Genomic DNA, 2,500 nt, shown 5'->3' with positions numbered 1-2,500 from the left:
TGTTGAATGTGACAAGTTCACTTTGTGTACATGTAAACAAATTATGAAGAGAAAAATTGAAAGATGCAGATAGATGAAATAAATAGACAGATAGACAAATTTTCCTTTAATTTTTCTCATCTCATTCTTTTTACGTTAAAAGCGCTGTTCGTCAGGCTTCCTGCCTCAGCCGGGGTAGCGTTGTTAAATAACTTCTTAAAAATGAGAAGATGCGATTACTTATTATTCTTGTTTTAGTTAGATAGATACATAGATAGGTAGATAGATGGATATCTATATATATATATAGATAGATAGATAGATAGATAGATAGATAGATAGATTATAGATAGATAGATAGATGATAGATGAAAGTGATATATATATATATATATATATATATATATATATATATATATATAAGAGAGAGAGAGAGAGAGAGAGAGAGAGAGAGATGGATGATGATGATGATGATGATGATGATGATGATGATGATGATGATGATGATGATGATGATGATGATGATATAAAAAGTCCATAGCATTAAGCCATGGTATGTCGAAATAAACATAGTACTGTTCTACCGTCAAATTACATGTCCTAGTCCCAGACATTGTTGTATTATGGGATTTTTCTGTATTTGACCTTAGTGTATGTATTTAATTTAACTTTATGTTTTTTAATAGTGTGGTATCAGAAATTAAATTATATCAGAAATAATTCCCCGATTCCTCCACGTCATATATTTACCAAAATGTAACTGGTGATTAGTTTATCATATACTATAATATGGGTACACTGTTATAGAAAACTCATGTTAAAAACATGTGATTTAATTAATTGTAAACATAATTTGGGCACCTGGGCGGATTGATGCAATGTAATGTAATGTAATAGTTACAGTTAATGTAATATATACAGCGCGAAGAACCTACAAATAACTCGTAGGTGTTACACACACAAAGAAATAGGTACGACACAACGCTAATACCTTTTTCTATTCAAAAGCTTGTCGGAAAATAAATTAATGTTTTCGAAAGTATTCTAAAATTACTGAGCTCGAGGGTGTCTTTGACTTGTTTATCTAATTTGTTCCATGCTTTTGGGGCCCCGAGAGAGAAAAGAAAGTCAGCAAGAGATAGTTTACAAATTGGAAAATAATTCAGGTATAATGAAGTACCATTATAATAATGCCAATACTAAAATGTCAACACTTCAATTAAAGTCATTATAGCACACTTTAAGCGTTCACACGTTTATAGAAATTTACTGTATAAAATATTCAGATGTACAAATACTTATGTGATAGGTTTCAACGTAAAGATAAGATAAGATAAGATTGGATATATACTTTATCTCTCCTGATAATGAAAATTATTATGTATGTCACACATCAATTGCCATTATATGAATAAACCTGACATTTAAATTATCATTCAATAAATGATAAAAATACGAAACAATATAAGATAAAATACAATATACAGCAGGCACGAGCAAAACTATAAAAATCAGACACGTACATGTGATATGCAAATATATTCTAATAGAATTGGTAGAAATGGAGGATTTGAAATATGAATGAAATTTTGAAAATAGATTAGATTGAATTGCACACAGCTACGAGAAGAGGAATCTATAATTCTTTATACATATTTAAAAATAAAAAGAACGCAAACTGCTAACCTTCAAAATCTACTCCAAATTATATCAATTGCGACAAAAAATAAATTAATATTTCGCGTTTTCTATACTTTCTCCTCACAGCTGTAAACTCAGCGAGGAGAACATCAATATAATATTGCAAGGGGCGAACGCAAAGAGATTGCTTCAGAATAATAGGTAAATTTAATTTCTGATACCTACAAAGCCACTGTTTTACTCTTTTCTTATAGGGAATGAGATTAGCGGAAGAGTAGCATCCCTTGATTGGACGTCACCTATAGTCTGTGACGTCACAGGCGGAAAAGTTATTAGAGAGAGAACGTCATGCTGGTTGTGCGCATGTGTCTCTCGTCCTCGCTTTCGCGAAAGCGAGGACGAGAGAAGCATGCGCACAACCAACATGACGTTCTCTCTCTAATAACTTTTCCGCCGGTGACGTCGCAGGCTATGGCTGACGTCCAATCAAGGGACGCTACTCTTCCGCTAATCTCATTCCCTATAGCCTCACTGACTTTACTATATTGTGATGAAGCTTAGTTTTTCATCTTTGAGTCAACATAAATCCTTTCACTTTAACAAAGAACAAAAAAAAACAAAAAACAAAAAAAAAAACAAAACAAAAAAAACAAACAAACATCCAACAACCAAACAAACAAAAAAGAAAAACTAACAAGAAAAAAACGGCTGTTCATAACACAATATGATTAATGTTCAGTTTATGTGTTTTATAGAGATTACCGAATTAAGTATTTTAATTTTTCCCAAAAATATTTTTGAAAAAAAAATTCTTCTGATTTTAAAATCAAAATTTATCTTTCCACACAAAGTCCAACCCGGCATGGAACTGGTTTGCCAT

The 2,500-nt window shown here is 31.5% G+C and overlaps 1 long non-coding RNA gene across 2 annotated transcripts in view; it reads left to right on the top strand.

The window, feature by feature from the left end:
* Positions 1-2,500, top strand: part of LOC144964891 (uncharacterized) — a 5,263-nt gene that overhangs the window by 2,345 nt on the left and 418 nt on the right. For both annotated transcript variants that reach the window (XR_013643944.1, XR_013643941.1), the window contains exon 3: positions 1,747-1,821. This is a non-coding gene — a long non-coding RNA (uncharacterized LOC144964891). The remainder of the gene's footprint in view (positions 1-1,746; positions 1,822-2,500) is intronic.

The sequence above is a fragment of the Berghia stephanieae genome, chromosome 1 (assembly GCF_034508935.2).
Source record: "Berghia stephanieae isolate SIO BIC M18660-M18661 chromosome 1, UCSD_Bste_1.3, whole genome shotgun sequence".
Lineage (NCBI taxonomy): Eukaryota > Metazoa > Mollusca > Gastropoda > Nudibranchia > Aeolidiidae > Berghia > Berghia stephanieae.
Note: the sequence above shows the minus strand (reverse complement) of the source record. Positions and strands in the feature narration are given on the sequence as shown.